The sequence below is a fragment of the Palaemon carinicauda genome, chromosome 1 (genome assembly GCF_036898095.1).
Source record: "Palaemon carinicauda isolate YSFRI2023 chromosome 1, ASM3689809v2, whole genome shotgun sequence".
Taxonomy (NCBI): domain Eukaryota; kingdom Metazoa; phylum Arthropoda; class Malacostraca; order Decapoda; family Palaemonidae; genus Palaemon; species Palaemon carinicauda.
Genome location: NC_090725.1, coordinates 188,350,957 through 188,368,989, shown reverse-complemented (window position 1 = coordinate 188,368,989; position 18,033 = coordinate 188,350,957). Strand labels below are relative to the sequence as shown.

At 51.4% G+C, this 18,033-nt stretch overlaps 1 protein-coding gene across 3 annotated transcripts in view; it reads left to right on the top strand.

Annotated features, from left to right (window-relative positions):
• LOC137653216 (uncharacterized) overlaps nucleotides 1–18,033 on the top strand; it is a 207,568-nt gene that overhangs the window by 140,870 nt on the left and 48,665 nt on the right. The window lies entirely within an intron of this gene.

Here is an 18,033-nt window from a genome sequence, read left to right as displayed (position 1 = left end):
GGGGGGGCATGTTCCGGTCCAGGCCTATGGTCAAAACCTGAAGGATACCTCTCCATCATTCAGGCAGGCTTAGGGGCCTTAGTCTGGCCCCTCTACAGATCCTACAGCTCCTGCCGAGTCGCCCCGTGTGCGTCGACTTCATGATTCTGGCGTATTCTAACCAGCAGGGGACGCATTTTCACACCTTCACATCTTGCAGTAGAGATACCGGGATGATTGAGATTCTCTCAATACCACCATCGGCTCTCTCATTCCAGGCAGGGGAATGTTCTCTCCGACTATCTGAGCAGAGCCTCGTAGAGAGAGTGTACCTGGGGGTCTTTGACCTTGGGTAACCAGCAAGTACTGGTCTGGGGGACCTGGTCGCGACAGCTTGGAACCTCAAGCTTCCGCTGTTCTTCCCCCCAGTCTCAGACCCCGAGACTCTGGCAAGATGCATTCCGGTGATGGTGGGACAACTTCGACGCCTGCGTCTTCCCTCTTTTTGTCTGTGGACAATGGGTCTCAACAAGACCAGGTTGTCTGTCAACCTTTCAATGGGAGAGCTCCACTGGGACTATGCGCAGAACGGTTTCTGGACCCTCTGCTTCCCCTGACGGAACTCCCGGAAGAGCTTCTCCCACGGCGCAGACTACTCAAGCAACCACACTGCGACATCTCTCGCGAACCGGGGCGTCGCTTCGGCTTCATGCCTGGAGACACTACGCCTCCTCCTCAAGAAGAGACAACCCGCTACAGTCGCGGTGCGGGGGTCGCGTCATCTGCGATAGTCATCCACAGGGGTCTTCCAGGCAAAGTGAAGAGTCTAAGGTGGTTGGTGCCGTGGGAGATATACCTCTTCCCTTGAGGCCTCTTCTCCAGCAATAACGGTCTTATTGCCTTTCGGCGGGAAAAAACTCCTTTCCGCTCTCGGCAATGAAGCCTGTCGCTCAGCCTTTCCCTGACCTTCAGGCTTAAAGGAATAACTTTTTCCTGCCCACTGGATCTATCCTCGCTCATGCGAAGCTACGATTGTCTCTGCCCTAGTCGGAGGAAGACCTCCAACTTGGAGCATGGCTTGGACTTTTGGTCCTTTAAGAGATCTTCTCAAGACCCTTTACGACAGGCCTCGGATTGTATTCCGCCTTGGGTCTCCTGCTCACTCTGGCCACGGCCAGTGTGTAAGCAATCTTCTTGGTCTCTTATGACTCCCCCCTTTCTAAGGAAGAGGGGAAGGCAACATTCAGGTTCGCTCCTGAGTTGTTGGCTAGACTCAGAATCTGGGGGTCCCGGCCCTTCGGTCCAATTCATTCAAGATTTCGAGTCTCTATTCTGTATCTGATGTCCCAAGACCTTCTCTTTCTTGCCAGTAAAGGAATTGAGAGGTTAGCGCTGGGAACAGCTGCAGTTTGTCCTCAGTTGCAGCCGATTTGGGAGCACAAGGAGGACACGGGGGAGAGTCACCAGTATACCTCTTCAGCCCGGACTCAAGGACATTCATCTCGACCTGTCTCCAGACCCTCCCCCGTCACGTCGCCCTACAGCACGATGTTGGATACATCGCAACGTCCCTCGCCTTCGAGTAATACTACTGTGACGCAGGTGCTACAAGCTGGAGTCTGGAAGCGTCTAATGACCTTCGCAGCCCGCTTCCTGCAGGGCGTGACCCACAGGAGTCTCGATACGTTTTCTATCGCTCTGTGGTGGCTACACAACAGCTGGTCTAACCTCAGGCTCCTTTTTGGACAGGTAGCAGAAGGTTGAGGGCATTGTTATCAGGTTTTAGTCTGCATGAACGAAAGAAGTATGTCTGGCTCTTATTTCTTTCTTCATCATCCCCTCTACGGGGAAGCAGCATCCTGGTCTCTGCATAGTTGACCTCGAACCTCTGCAGGTAAACCATGCTTCCTTGTGTTCCGAGTATTGAGTCAATACTGTCGCGTCCCCCATACCCTGACGAGGTGGTATTGGGAACGTCCTAACCCAGAGTTCCTTCTGGAACTCCAGGTCAACTGCCTAGGATGGGTCACACTTCTTCCTTCACACACAAGCTTACGTAGGCCACACGGTTCCTTGCGGAGCAAGGAACTTGTGAGGTGCAGGGACTCCTTTTCTCGAGTGCGACTCACTCGGATTCTGAGTCCCCGGGTAAAGCCAAAGCCAGTATGGCTGGGGACTTTCCACCCTACCTAAGGGGTAAGTCACCCTCTGTAAATAGCGTGGTTTGTATTTCGGTTACGGAACAAATGACAAATTCGAAGATAATTTGTATTTTTCCTAACCATACAAACCTTAGCTATTTACACATATTTGCCTGCCAGCCCTGTCCCCCAAGACAAGTCCTACCTCTAAGTGAAAGTGAGCATTCATCTGTGTGTGAGGGGGGGGAAGGGTAGCTAGCTACCACTCCCCTACCTCCCCGCTAACTAGCGCGGGGGTAATACACCCTCGTTAAATTCTAATGGCTCGCCATTTCAGCTGCGCTAAAAGGTAACCCTCTGTAAATAGCTAAGGTTTGTATGGTTAGGAAAAATACAAATTATCTTCGAATTTGTCATTTTTCCTAACTATACAAACCTGTAGCTATTTATACAAATTATCCTGCTATCACCTGTCCCCAAGATATAGTCCTGCCTGCAATCAAAATTGGCTCGAATACACTGGTTTGCAAGTTAGAGGGGTAATCGGTAACTCCCACTACCCCTCATTAACTACCGGGTTGGGTAGTTGCCACCTCACTTAGTCTTAATGGCTAGTCTTCCAGCTTTGGCAAAAAATAATCTCTGATAAGTAGCTACTGGTCTGTATCGTTAGGAAATATACAAATTACTTTCAAATTTGTCATATTCAGTGAAATTGTGTACTGATGGTTCTAAAGCATTTTTGAGTAGGCTATGTAATTGTTGTCGAGGATAGCTCCTATGTTGGATTACTATCAAACTATGGATATATTTTCACAGCAGAGTTAACTGCTCTAACCAAAATCTCTTACAGGTTTTCTTCACCCTATGTGGCAATAATTTTACTGTATAATCTAATCATTTCAGTGTGTTAACATTATACAACATAACTTTAAGTAATCCAGTTTTACAGAAAACTCAGGAGGATTTTAAGCTTGCTTTGAAATTTCGATTAGCCCCTTTCAGTTGGGTTTCTGCTCATGTAGTTATCTCAGCAATGAGTTTGCTGACAAAGTTACAAGAACTGTAATCACCATATACAATCACAGTCTGGCCGTTACAGGGGTTAATCTTCTGGAGTAGTCAACTACCAGCATGTCGAGGATTCCTGTGGAGAGGTCAGCTTCCCATTCGTTTGATCCCTCAAGGGCCCTCTTCCTCGAGAATGACCATCTCTCCTCTCAAGAGGAAGCAAGGAGTAGCTGAGTCGAATGCATGATCTTTCTCAGGTTCAGTTGACATCGGTATTGACAATCGAGCAGAAGAGGAGGCTCATCCATCTGACTCCTCCTCAGTGGGATACTTTTCATTGCCGCCTAAGCATAGGTTCTCAGTCTGCCAGAGAGTTTTCTCTTAAAGAATAGTTTTGCCTCTCCTCTATTGAGGTGGTTCACCTGGAGCAGTGGCCAGCGTCGAAGAAGCCTTCTCACTTGGACGTTGTTCTCTCTTCAATAGGCACAGTGGGAGGAACACCCCAGACCTTCGCTCCTGGAGTAGTATTTTTCGTCCCGTAAGGAGTCAAATGACTCAAAAATTATTCTTAAGACTTCGGCTAAGGATCAAGGCCTTCACGAGAAGCCTTGATGATCCTCCCAATTCCAGCAAGGACGTCGGCAAGTGACGTGCCTTCTGCAACCGACGACTTCAACCCACCCCGAAGTGAGAGCTCGTTAATGGATGACGATTACGACAAGAACAACTCTCCCAAAGGCTGCAAGTCCTAACTTAATGGATGCAGAGCTGGAGGAGTCGGAATATGTGTTCTGGTAGGTCTTGGCCTACTTGAGGGCCATCAATAGATTGTCCGATCCGGCGGTTGCCCCTCAAGAGGGCGAAGATGTAGTAGCCCTGGACCATGTTTACCGGACTCTAAGGCTTCACAAGACCCGTGTAGCTTTCCCTTGGTCTAAGGTGCTGACAAGTGGCCATCTGAAGGCGTTTTGCCAGATCGCCAGCTCCTCCAGCTCACTCCAAGCGGGCTCTTCCTTTAAGCTTCTTTTGCCGCTTTTTGTGCCACAGAGGAAGTGTTATGAGGTTTCCAAAGAGCCTCTTGCAGCCTTGCCTCTTGACCACTCTTTGGAGGCTCTTGCCAAAGGAGTCCTTTAAGACTCCCGATTCTCTCATTCTCGGCTTCTGAGATCCTTAACCAGGAGAAGGTTGCGAAGTATGCCATGCAGGCTACTTAATGGCTAGATCTCTGGTTATGGTCTGTGAACACCTCTTCAGGACCAAAGACTGGTCTAAGGAGATCACAAGGAAGTCGATGGAGACTTCTGTTATCTTGAAATTGACCCATTGAGTTCCTCTCCCACCAGGTAGTGAACCTGTGGGTGAACACAATCCTTTGGTGAAGGAACTCAGTAATGGAAAGGTTCCATCAAGAAGTCCCACAAGCAGAGGTAACGAGACTTAGGGACTCTACTCTCGACAGTAACTCAGTTTAGGCCTGAAAATGTTGAGCGGGTGGCAGAGAGATGGGGAAAATCCAATCAGGATTCCCTCTTACAATGGGCTCTTACATCTCGGCCCTGTCGACCTCCACTTCCACAGAAGAAATGGCAGCAGCCAACAAGACTGCTGATGAATGGGACTTCATCAATGACAAGTTACACGTCTCGGTGTCGAAGAAGCCCTTTCCAGCCAGAGTGTGGAAGGGCTCTGAGTCCTCCTGTGGAGGTAAGGGTATCAGAGGGTGTGGCCAAGACTGCACCCACTAGGATGGTCAATCATCTCACTTGTCCATCAGTGGGGGAATGCCTGCAACGCCGCTGGCAGAGGTGGCTGCCGTTCGGGGCTGAACCCTGGACAGTCTCGATTCGTTTAAGGTATCAGATCCTGTTCATTCAATCTATTCCTGCTGTGACTCGGGATCCAGTTCCATCGAGCTCCTGTGCAAAGGGATCTGCAAAGGAGTTAGCCCCTCGGGCCAAAGTCCAGACCATGTTAGAGAAAGGTGCTGTCCAAGAGGTCCTTGATAGGTTCCAAGGCTTCTTCAGTCGACTCTCTCTTGTGAAAAAGGCTTATGAAGGCTGGAGACCAGTTATCAACCTCTTGGCACTAAAGTTTGTCGAAAAACTTTCGTTCAACATGGTGACGGCATGTATGGTCAGGCAAGTGGTAAGACCATAGAACTTAATGTGCACGCTGGATCTTAAGAACACATATAAAGATCCCAGTTCATCCGTCTTCAATGAAGTATCTACTGATCATACTTGACAAGAGAAATAATTGTTCAAGATGCTGTGCTTGGGTCTCTTCATGGCACCTCGGATCATCCTGGGCTTACAGGGTCAGCATCAGTCTCCTAAGATATCCGAACGACTGGATGATCCTAGCAGACTTGGTGGCATCCCTTTTTCAACACTGAAACAGACCTCTAGCGATTTGCCAAGATCTGGGGATCATGGTAAACCTCGAAGTCATCCCTGTTTCCCTCTCAAAGACTGGTTTACCTAAGTATGATCATTGACATCGATCAACAGAAAGTCTTCCCTTCAGACGACAGGGTACGGACGCTGAGAAAGGTAGGGAGACTCTTCCTCAGATGAGAAGAGCTTCCAGCCCAACTATGGTTGTCTATCATTGGCCGCCTATCATCCCTGGCCAGTCTATTGTCCAATGGCAATTGGAATCAGACCAGGTATTCCCCGGACATTCTAGTTCCCTTATGACTAGAAGAGCAGACGATCCTCAGGAGGAGAGTGGCAGACGAGAACCTCGGCAGGGATGTTGACCTCCTTGCCCCCCTCCCCCAAATGAATGCTCTATTCAGATGAATCAAAACAAGGGTAGGGGGGCCCCATATGCTGCATCACATGGCCACAGGCCTTTTGTCCGAGTCCGAAGGGGGCCAGCACATAAATCTCTTAGAAATGAGGGCAGCTTTCCTAGCCCTCCAGCAGTTCCAGGTGGGTCACTCTGTGGTGTTAATGAGCCACAACGTCACAGTAGTGGCTTACATCAACATACAAGCTAGTACTTTTTCATAGCCCCTATGCCATCTAGCATTAGAGATACTGAGATGGGTAGAAGACAACTCAGTGTCTATCGCCCTGCTTCATCCCCGGCAAGAGAAATGTCCTCGCGGGCAATCTGAGCAGAGAGACTCGAATAGTGGGCTCTTTGAATCATCTAGTACAGTAACCAACAAAGTCCTGACTTTGTGGGGTTCCTCAACTGTGAACTTGTCTGCACGTCTGAATTTCAGGCTCCCGCTTTACTGTTCCTCTTTCTGGATCCCGAGGCTCAATGGCAAGATGCATTTCAACAGTGGTGGGACAACATTGACGTCTAAGTCTTTCCCCCGTTCTAACTGATGAGAAGAGTACTCGACAAGACCAGAGCATACAACAATCTCTGACTCTCATAGCTCCATTATCACATCAAAGAGAGTGGTTCCCTGACCTGCAGCTTTTGACTGAGCTCCTAAAAGAACTCCCTCCAAGACACAATCTACTCAAACAGCCACATGCGAACATATCCCCAAAGCCATTGCTTTGCTATGACTTCACGCCTGGAGACTATCCAACACCACGTTGCTCAGAGAATATTTTCACAACAAGCTGAGAGAAAGATGGCGGGATACTTTTGACAATCCTTGGCTTCAGTCTACTTGGCTAAATGTACTGTCTTCTGTGGTTGGTGTCATGGAAGGGGTATCTCTCCCCTTGATGCCTCAATTCTAATGACAGCGGAGTTCCTTGTGCACCTTCGGAAGGAAATGCTCCTCTCTGTTTCAGCAGTGAAAGGCTGCCGTTCAGCCTTGAGCCTTGCCTTTAAACTGAAAGTAGTCGATATTTTTTTTTTTTTCTTTGAACTCACTCTCTCATACAAAGCTACAAGCTTACCTACCCCCAGTCAGAAGTTGGACCACCTCCTTGGAACGTGGTTCGCGTCCTTCAGTCTCTGAAGGGTGCTCTCTACGAACCATTACGGCAGGCAATAGATTGCCACCTCACTTTGAAGACTGTTCCTACTCGCCTTGGTTTTGGCCAAAGGAGTTAGTGAACTGCATGGTCTTTTTTATGACATTGCCCATTAAATGTGGTTCGGGGGGGGGGGGGGGGAGTAATTCTCAACTTCGTCCCTGAGTTTATTGCCAAGACTCAAAATCTGGGATTAGCGGATCCTAGATTTGGGCCCTTCCTGATTGGGAGTCTTTGTACTGTAACCGATGATCCAGATAAACTGTTACTATGTCCAGTAAGGAGTTTGAGGTGTTATCTCAAAAGAACATCAGCAGCTCACCCCCAAGTGTCGGCATTCTGTGTTAGCATGGGGAAGGTCAAGAGAAGGGTCATAAAGATCATTATTTCTACTTGGATTTGCTGTCATTGACCTGACCCTAAATCTTGATCCTACTCTTAACACGACGACCCAGAGCTCATGAAGTTGGGAGCATTGCAACGTCCTTGTCGTTCAAAAGAAAGTACTCTGTGGCGAAGATATTGCAAGCGGACATGTGGAAGCGCCAGGTGACCTTCACCACCCATTAACTGCAAGACGTGAAAAACAGGAACATAGAGACATTCTACGTTGGTCCTGTGGTGACTACATAACAAGTGGTTTGAACATCTCAAGCTCCTCGATGGACAAGTAGCAGAAGGTTGAGGGCAAAGGTTACCAGGGATTAGTCTGGGGTGAATGTGTAAGAATGGCTTGCTCTTTCTTCTCCATCTTCCCCTCTCTTAGGAAATCAGCACCCAGGGTCCTCTGCAAAAGCTGGCCTTGCCTATCTGCAGGTAAAACCATTTTCCTTGTGTAACCTGGTATTGAAATAATAATTGTTACGTCCCCAACAATGTCTTATGCTACCCTTGGAATATTCCTATGACTCTGATAACTCTTACCTAGACAGTCACATTGCTAGTATCACAAACACACAGCTTGCGTAGACTGCATGGTTTTAGCGAGGTGTAGGGTTTCTACTAGTTACATGCAGAGCACGTAGTACAGGGAAACCTTGTTGGTACAGGCTTCCATCTTCCAACAGGGTGATTCTTCCCCTATAAATAACCTTGGTTTGTATTGGTGATGGAACAAATGACAAATTGGGAAGTTCAGTAATTTGTGTTTTTCCTTACGATAAAAACTAGTTTTGTTCCGTAACTGAATACAAACCACGCTATTTACATGGGGTAATTACTTCGGCGCAGCCGATGACGAGCCATAAAGTTTTAACGAGGGTTTCCTACCCCACCGCTAGTTAGTGGGGGGGAGGGGTAGCTTGCTACCCCTCCACCCTCACACACACCGGTAATTCGTCCATCTTACTTTTGGCTCGGAGAGACGACAGACCTGTCAGCGTTCTCCTCTCTTTTGACTGCCATAATTTTTGTTTGCTTTTTCTTTCAGTGTTAGTGTGTGAAGTTGGCCTCTATTATCATCATGCGCACATGCCCTGGTCTTCCCGGCCGTCCTTGTGGGACCTTTATGTCGGCCGTGGAGATAGATCCGCACTCCTTATGCCCTCAGTGTAGGGGCCAACGGTGTGATAGTGCTAATTTGTGTATTGAGTGTAGGGAGTGGTCTACCTCCCAGTGGGAGAGGTTTGCCCGGCGACGTAAGAAGAAGGCTAAGAGGGATCGTTCTCCTTCCGAGGTTTCTCGGGAGAGAGAAAATCCTAGGTCTTCTTCTTCCGCCGCCCATTCCTCCTCCGAAGCTCCCGCTCGGGCGGCCTCTTCCAAGAGGCCGGCGAGTGGTAGCGTAGACCGTAATGTTGATGTTGTTGACCGATCCCGTGGTAAGGGTGAGGTCGCTGCCTACCATAGCGAGGCGGCTGCCCCTCCCCCCTCGGAGGAGGTCTTTATGTCTAACAATGATCTTTTTCACCTTTGGGCTTCCTTGGGGCTACAGGGTTCGCCCTCCAAGGAAGCCCTGTTTGACATGGTCAAACGGGGTGCGGCCGCCGAACCATCGTCAACTACAGCGGAGATAGATCCTCTGTCTGTGGTTGACGTAGTTGTTTCGGAAACATCCCATGGATCTGTCCAAACTCCTGTTCCTGTGGCTGAGGTAGCTGAAGGCTCTGTCTCCCCCTCCGAACACACTTCGAGGGAGGAGCTGAGTCCTACGGTCTCTCCTTCCACTGAGACTCCCTCTCGGGGGAGTTCTCTGGTAGAGACGCCTCTTCGGAGGCCCCATGATGGTCAGCTTGCTGATCCAACGGCCCCTCATTGGCGTATAAGGCAGAAGGCTCGCCCTCCCCTTCTCCGTAGAGGCCTTCCTTCTCCCTTTAAAGGAGTTAAGAGGCGCCTCTTCGGCTCGTCGTCACCACAATCCTCTGCGGAGGAGGCGACTCGCCGCTCTCCTATCCTGCCAGCTACCAGCCTAGACCTCTCCGGGGATCCTTCGCGATCCCCTTTGGAGGATGGTCGTCCTTCGGGACAAGGGTCTCCTCAACCATCTACATCGAAGGCTGCTGATGCGCTTGACGCGCCCCCTGAGTCTGCCACTGCACAGTCTCCAGGCCCTTCGGGGTCTCAGGGACTTGAGCGCAAAACTGCACCTCTCGTCTCTAAGCGTAAGGTTCTGCCTGCGCCTGTTGCTGCTGTTCCTGATGTTGCTGATAAAGGGTTTCGGCGCTCACCGTTAGGCGTTCGCGCCTCTGATCCTGTTACGCGCCAGGGTTCCCCTGCGCGCCCATGCCCATCGACAGCTGTTCCTGATGCAGCGCTCAAAGGCGCCCACGCGTCCACCTTTACCAGCGCTACCGCGCCCCCCAGTTCCTGTTATATCACGCGCGGTCCCAAAGGTTCCTGAGTCGGCGCACAGGCACCCACAGGTTCCTGCGGACTCGTCGCGCCCTATGGGGGAAAAGCGCGGCGCGCGTTCACCCCCAGTTCCTGTTCCACCGCGCGCGGTCCAACAGGTTCCAGAATTGGCGCACAGACGCCCACAGGTTCCTGTGGACTCGTCGCGCCCTATGGGGGGAAAGCGCAACGCGCGTTCGCCCCCGGTTCCTGTCACTTCGTGCGCGGTCCAAAAGGTTCCAGAGTCGGCGCACAGGCGCCCATAGGTCCCTGCGGACTCGTCGCGCCCTACGGGGGAAAAGCGCAACGCGCGTTCGCACGCGATTCCATCCTCAGCGCTCACGCGCTCTCCAACGCATCCAGGTATCGCCTTGGAATCATCGCACTCACCCAAAGAGGTTTGCGCTGTAAAGGAGGTTTGCGATGCGCATTCACGCGCAGTTCCTGTTCCAGCTCTCACGCGTTCTCCAACGCGATCACGTGTCGCGCCGACTCAGCACGTTGCTCCAGAGATGGCTAAGTCAGCGCACAGGCGCTCACGGCCCCCTCTGGAACCGCGCGAGTCTACTGCCGACACTATCGCGCGCGACGCTCATCTTTCGCGCCCAGTTCCAGCTACGCGCCCTGTGCCTGTGTTCAAGGCAACTGTGGGCGTTCCAGAACTCCATCATGCTGTTCGCAACACGCGACCTCCGAAACAGCGATCTCCGGAGCGTCCTGTTCCGGATACACGCTATGCGCGCCGACAATCGCCAGCGCGGTTAGCGACCTCGCAGGTGAATAGGGCGGTCCCTCCCGATCGTCGCCCGCAGGTCTCTCGCGACCCTGCTTCAGTACTATCGCCTTCGCGGCGAGTTCTCCCAGACACGCGCACAGGGGCCCCTGTCATATCGCACCCTTCCGGGTCTCACCAGGTCGCTGCTCGCCCGCGCGTTCGGCCAGTTCCTGAACCAGTTCCTGATCGCCGTACGCCGACGCCTTCACCAATGCGCTCTCGCGGCCTTATTCCGGCTCGCGCTCTCAGATCTCTAAGGAATGACCGCGCCATTGATCCATCTGCGTGCAATCACTCCCTTGCGCCCGCCCCCGTCCCCGCCGGTGCGCGCGCGATTTTCCAGCATCGCCCGCCCACGCGGGTGCGCGCGCGATTTAGTTCGTGCTCGCGATTTTCCAGCTTCGCGCTACCCTGACGCGCGCGACCCTGTGCCGGGCCCGGTTCACGAGCCTCAGCGAGACCGCCTGCAGGCGTATTCTTCCTTGTCGTGCTCCCCTCCCCGCAAGCGCAGACCAGCGCGCTCGCCAGAAGGGGGGCGCTCCCCGGAAAGGTTTACGGATTCTTCTTTTTCAGCCCAGAAGGCGAACCCTCGTTTGTTAACTCCTCCTAGGGATCCGTCGATCCCCTTTCCTTCAGAGGGAGTGTCTGACAGCGCCGCTGTCAGTCAACAGCCGTGGTTCGATACCCTCCTCAGAGCTCTTGTGCGGGCGATTAAGCCAGCCACCTCTGACTCGGGTCGCGAACCAGCGGGAGTTTCCTCCCCCCTGAAGAGGATGAGACGAGTCTCTCCCGTGGACCCTCCTCCGAGACCTAGGCTGTCCCCTCGCAGATCCTTAGGCAAGGTTCCTACTCCACCTCAGACCTTCTCGCTCTCCCCTGCGGAGGAGGAATACCCCTCTTCGGGAATCGGTCGAAAAGGAGGACTTCCCCATCGCACCAATGGAGGAAGTTCATCCCCCTCCCGAGAGGTCTCCTCGTCTTGAGGTGGAGAAGGACCTACCGCCTTCGCTTTTGGAGTCCTGTATCCCTCCCAGGAGGGAATCTAAGGACTCTAAGACGATTCCTAAATCGTCGGCCAGGATCAGACAGGAGCAGCCTAGGGCGGTCGAGGATGCCCACGTGTCCCCCCAGGAAGAGCCCTTGGGGACAGGAGACTTCGCTGCAAGTCCATCGAGAGTCAAGCGCCAGGAGTCGGAACATGCATTCTGGCAAGTCCTGACCCTCATGAGAAGTCTGAACGGGATCCCAGATCCTGAGGTCCCTCCTCGTGAAGGGAAGGACACAGTCCTGGATCGTATCTTTGGCACTCAAAAGCCCTTTAATGCCAGTGCAGCTCTGCCCTGGTCTCAGGGGATGAAGAGTGCCAGAGAGAAGATCGAGGGACAACTCGTGGAGCTTGCCTCCTCCAGCAGGTCGAGTGCTGGGAATAAGCTCCTCCCTCCTCCTCGAGTCCATCAGAGGAGGTATTTTGAGATCCTTGAGGAGTCTTCTCTGAGTCTTCCCCTGCACCACTGCGTGGAAGCTCTCATAGGGGGTCTCTCTCTTGAGAGACTCTCCAACCGGCACGTGTCTTTCTCGGCCACTGAGATCCAGAGTCAGGAGAAGGTCATTAAGTGTGCCATGCAGGCCGCTTCATGGCTAGACATCTGGCTGGGGTCTCTGGGCATTCTGGTGCGATCCGAGGATCTCTCCAAGGAAAGCACCAGGAAAGCGCTGGAGACCTTTCTCCTCTCGGGCATTTGGACCATCGAGTTCCTGTCCCACCAGGTCGCGAGCTTGTGGGCCAACACGATCCTCAAGCGTCGGGACGCGGTGGCTGAGAGGTTTCACCAGAAGGTCCCCAGCGCCGAGACTAGTAGGCTCAGACACTCTTCTGTCCTCAGCAAGAGTCTGTTCGAGCCTAAGGACGTGGAGCTCACTGCCAAGAGGTGGAGGAAGTCCAATCAGGATTCCCTCATCCATAAGGCCCTGACATCAAGGCCCTACAAGCCTCCGGCAGCACAGCAGCCCCGCCCTGCCAGGGACACAAAGAAGACAACTGTAGCAGCGAAGCCCAAGGTGTCTAAGCCCTTTCCTGCCAAGGGCAGAAGGGGCAAGAAGTCCTCCAGGGGAAGCAAGAACCCTAGAGGTACCGGCCGAGGCCGGAAACGCTAGGGGTGGCAATCCCCCTGCATGTCCACCAGTAGGGGGATGCCTTCAGAGTTGCGCAGCAAGGTGGTAGTAACTCGGGCGGATACCTCGACGATCTCTGTGATTTCTCTAGGGTATCGCGTCCCGTTCACGGCATCTCCTACCTCCCCTGACAGCGGATCCAGTGTCGCTGAGCTCTCTTGCCATGGGGTCGGCAAAAGGGCAGGCCCTTCTGGCCGAAGTCCAGACCATGTTGGAGAAGAACACGCTCCAGGAGGTCGTGGACGGGTCCCCAGGCTTCTACAGTCGACTCTTTCTTGTGAAAAAGGCGTCTGGAGGCTGGAGACCAGTCATTGATCTCTCGACCCTGAACGGGTTTGTCAAACAGATTCCGTTCAGCATGGAGACAGCGGACACGGTCAGGCGTGCAGTGAGACCGCGAGATTTCATGTGCACACTGGATCTGAAGGACGCGTACTTCCAGATCCCGATCCACCCTTCTTCAAGGAAGTACCTAAGATTTTGCCTAGATCACAAGATCTATCAGTTCAAGGTGTTGTGCTTCGGTCTCTCCACAGCACCTCAGGTGTTCACCAGAGTCTTCACCATCATCTCTTCGTGGGCACACAGGATCGGCATCCGTCTCCTTCGTTACTTGGACGACTGGCTGGTCCTGGCAGACTCGGAGGTATCCCTTCTCCGCCACCGAGACAAGCTCCTCGAGGTTTGCCGGGATCTGGGGATCGTGGTAAACCTCGAAAAGTCTTCTCTGCAGCCCTCTCAGAGACTGGTATATCTAGGCATGATCATAGACACCAATCTCCACAAAGCCTTCCCATCAGACGAAAGGATAGCAAGGCTGAAGAAGGTCGCGAGACCTTTCCTCACTCTAGAAGAACTCCCAGCCCAATCGTGGCTTCGTCTCCTCGGCCACCTCTCCTCTCTAACCCGTCTCGTCCCCAGCAGTCGCCTCAGGATGAGATCCCTTCAGTGGCGACTGAAGTCCCGGTGGAGTCAAGGACTCGACTCCCCGGACATCTTGATCCCTATGGGATCTGCGGAACGGTCGGACCTGGAGTGGTGGGTGGCAGACGAGAACCTACGAAAGGGAGTGGATCTTCTCGTCTCCTCCCCAGATTTGATGTTGTTTTCGGACGCGTCAAACAAGGGGTGGGGGGCCCACGTTCTGAACCACAAGGCCTCCGGCCTGTGGTCAGAATCAGAAAAGTACCTTCACATAAACCTGCTGGAGATGAAGGCCATTTTCCTGGGCCTTCAAAAGTTCCACCAAGTCCTGGCGGGTCACTCCGTAGTGGTGATGAGCGACAACACCACGGTGGTGGCTTACATCAACAAGTAGGGAGGTACCTTTTCGGAACTACTGTCCCATCTTGCAGTAGAGATCCTGAGATGGTCCGAGGTCCACTTGATATCACTTACAGCTCGCTTCATTCCAGGCAAGAGGAATGTGCTCGCCGACAGTCTGAGCAGAACGACGCAGATAGTGAGTACCGAGTGGTCTTTTGATCCTCAGATAGCCAACAAGGTCCTGACTTTGTGGGGTTCCCCGACTGTGGACCTGTTCGCTACGGCGTTGAACACCAAGCTTCCACTGTACTGCTCCCCAGTCCCGGACCCCAAGGCCCTCTGGCAGGATGCCTTCCAACAACGGTGGGACAACGTCGACGTGTACGCCTTTCCCCCGTTCTGTCTGATGAGGAGGGTCCTCAACAAGACCAGAACATCGGTCAATCTCTCGATGACCTTGATAGCTCCGCTATGGCATCACGCAGAGTGGTTTCCGGACCTTCTGCAGCTCCTCACGGAGATCCCGAGGGAACTCCCTCCACGTCACGAGCTACTCAAATAACCACACTCCAACATCTTTCACGAAGCCGTAGCTTCGCTTCGACTTCACGCCTGGAGACTATCCAGCATCTCCTCAAAGAGAGAGGGTCTTCGCAACAAGTTGCGGAAAGGATGTCTGGACACCTGCGCAGGTCATCCGCAGGAGTCTACCAGGCGAAGTGGCGAGTTTTCTGTGGTTGGTTCCGTGGAAGGGGTATCTCTCCCCTCGATGCCACTTTACCAGCAATAGCGGAGTTCCTTGTGTATCTGCGGGAAGAAATGCGCCTTTCAGTCTCGGCAGTGAAAGGCTATCGCTCAGCCTTAAGTCTTGCCTTCAGGCTCAAAGGAATGGACATTTCCTCCTCGTTGGAACTGTCTCTGCTCATACGGAGTTATGAACTTACCTGCCCTCAGTCGAAAGTGAGACCTCCTCCTTGGAACGTGGTTCGAGTCCTCAGGTCTCTTAAGAGGCCTCCCTACGAACCATTACGCCAGGCTTCAGATCGCCACCTTACCTGGAAGACGGTGTTCTTGCTAGCTTTGGCCTCGGCCAAGCGAGTCAGCGAACTACATGGTCTCTCCTACGATGTCGCCCATTCAAGGGGATGAAGGGAGTTAACGTTCAGCTTCGTCCCTGAGTTTGTTGCTAAGACTCAGAACCCGGGAGTGCCAGACCCTAGGTTCGACTCTTTCCAGGTCTTGAGTCTTCGTTCTGTAACAGATGACCCTGACCATCTCCTACTGTGCCCAGTCAGGAGTCTGAGGTTGTATCTGAAGAGAACAGCTGCAGTGTGGCCCCAGGTGCGAGCCTTGTTTGTTAGTACCGGGCCAACGAAGAAGAGGGTCACCAAAAACACCATCTCGGCCTGGATCCGGAAGGTAATCCACCTGGCCTTGAGTTCTGACCCTTCCCCGTCATGGTGCCCTAGGGCGCATGATGTCAGGGGCGTGGCTGCGTCCCTGGCCTTCAAGAAGAACTTTTCTGTGACGCAGGTCCTGCAAGCTGGGGTCTGGAAGCGTCAGACTACCTTCAAGGCCCACTACCTGCAAGACGTGACACACAGGAGGCTCGATACGTTTTCTATCGGCCCTGTGGTGGCTGCACAACAGCTGGTCTAACCTCAGGCTCCTAATTGGACAAGTAGCAGAAGGCTGAGGGCATTGTTACCCAGTTTTAGTCTGTGTGAATGAAAAGATCTGTCTGGCCCTTTTCTTTTCTTCATCCTTTCGTCCCTTGGAGAAAAACAGCATCCTGGGTCCTTTGCACAGCTGACCTCGAACCTCTGCAGGTAAGCCATGCTTCCTTGTGTTCCTAGTATTAAGTTGTAATACTGTCATGTCCCCATACCCTGACGAGGTGGTATTGGGTAGTCCTAGCCTAGATTTCCTTATTAAGGACTCCAGGTCAACTTCCTAGGACGTGTCACTGCTCACCTTCACACACAGCTTACGTAGGCCGCAGCAGTCCTTGACTGCCTGCGAGGTGCAGGGACCCCAACCCTGGAGTTGCTTCATGAACTCGGGTTCGGGGTCCCCGGGCAAGCCAAAGCCAGTATGGCAGGGGACTTACCTCCCTTCCAAAGTGTTGAGTCACCCCATGTAAATAGCGTGGTTTGTATTCAGTTACGGAACAAATGACAAATTCGTAGATAATTTGTATTTTTCCTAACGATACAAACCTAGCTATTTACAGTTATGTGCCCGCCAGCCCTGTCCCCCAAGATAAGTCCTACCTTTAAGTAAAGTGGACGAATTACCGGTGTGTGTGAGGGTGGAGGGGTAGCAAGCTACCCCCCCCCCCCCACCGCTAACTAGCGGTGGGGTAGGAAACCCTCGTTAAAACTTTATGGCTCGTCATCTGCTGCGCCGAAGTAATTACCCCATGTAAATAGCTAGGTTTGTATCGTTAGGAAAAATACAAATTATATACGAATTTGTCATATTTATTCAAATTGGCCCACCAGTAACTATCCCCTAGAAGTCTTGCCTCCAATCAAAAAGTGGTTACTCACCCCAGGTGAGCACATTAGCTGAGTAGCTAACGACCCCTCGCCCCTCTGCTAACTAGTGAGTGGATGGTTAACCCTCGCTACAAGTTTCGGCTCGTCTTTAAGCTTCACCGAAAGTAATATCCCCTGTAAACAGCAACAGGATTATTTACTTTGTAAATATACAAATTACTTCCAAATTTGTCATGTTTATTGTAAGTACTCGGAAGTATAAGTTACTTTTTAAGCCGTTGTTCAATAAATAGTTTTTACTGATTTTTAGCAATGGTCTGTTGCTGCTTTTCCATTGCTCCTTGAACCCTCCATTGTTACTTCTAGAAATTCACAGATACTCTTTCCACTTATCCCTCCATTCTAGCTTCTAGAAATTCACAGCTTCTTAGAGGAGGTATATGTAGTTAAGAAAACCACTACTGTAGCTTCATACCCAAGGTATTCTCCAACTCCTTAAGATATTTTTGCAGTTTTTGTTTTATTCTTTTAAATATATTAGATATATTTTCCCCCACAATGATGGATTTCTCTTTTCAGCTGCACTCTCCTTGAAACTTGCCACAATTGCCTGTGTGCTTTCAAGCATCGCAACCTTGTCGCTACCACATCCCGTTCTTTAATCTCCATTTTCATACATAAACACATTATCGCACACATCCTCATGATCACCAGATTACCCTATCTTGGTTCCAAAGACACATTAATTTCAAGGAGATATTCCTATATAAAAGTTATGAACTGCCTTTGCCCACTTATGGGAATAACAGTAACTGCACTTCACGCTATATACTGTGTTACCTTAGGGCCTTTGCAACATTCCTTTGGCCCCCAGCAGCTCTTACTTTATATCCTATTTATCTCCATGCTTTTTTCCTTTCTTCCATCTTGCCGTCTAACTACTTCTATCTTTAACCTTGTAGCGTAACTCGTAGGTTTAACTGTAGATGCACTCGAGAGCTGAATGGTCTCTCAAGCCCTAACATCAGACCATTTAGCTCAAATTCATAAATAAAATCCTCCTGCCTCTGTTAATTTTTTATTTTTTCTTAAACTTCCTTGAGAGTGGTCCTGACCATAGTTCAAATGCTGAGTGGCCTTCTAGGCACCATAGCATAGCTGTATGACACAAATTCTTAGATAAAGTCTGACAATGGCTAGTTACTGATGTGGGCAGGGCTATCAAACAAATAAGCAATTGTTATATCCACCCATATACCAGACACATCGTAACTCCAAAATGATTGGATGGTATAGAAAAATTATTCTTTTACAAGTCTTCGATATTTGGTACAGATGTGTTATTATGGCACTAATATTATTATTAATTTTGAAGGAGGTAATAAGTGCAAGACCTAGGGCTGAGGGAT